Here is a 278-nt window from a genome sequence, read left to right on the forward strand (position 1 = left end):
AAGAAAAATGGGAAATTTCGGTGTTGCAGCAGCAAAATCAGTCACAAAGCTCAGAATAGAAATAGATGAAACTACTAGGATAAAAAATGAACATACAGGCCTACAATATAAATGAAATATAAATAATGTTGAATAGTAAAACAGAACAAACTATTTGAATATGTACAGTATTTGGGGACAGCAAGATGTGCACGGCGTAAAGAATATTGAAATGGGAAATGTTGCGAACATATTAAATTAAATAAACCAAAATTGTGCAGGTTGCATTAGTGCAGTAG

The 278-nt window shown here is 32.0% G+C and overlaps 1 protein-coding gene across 1 annotated transcript in view; it reads right to left on the reverse strand.

Moving 5' to 3' along the window:
* ftsj1 (FtsJ RNA 2'-O-methyltransferase 1) overlaps nt 1-278 on the reverse strand; it is a 35,058-nt gene that overhangs the window by 33,596 nt on the left and 1,184 nt on the right. The window lies entirely within an intron of this gene.

This window comes from Etheostoma spectabile, chromosome 8 (genome assembly GCF_008692095.1).
Source record: "Etheostoma spectabile isolate EspeVRDwgs_2016 chromosome 8, UIUC_Espe_1.0, whole genome shotgun sequence".
Taxonomy (NCBI): Eukaryota; Metazoa; Chordata; class Actinopteri; order Perciformes; family Percidae; genus Etheostoma; species Etheostoma spectabile.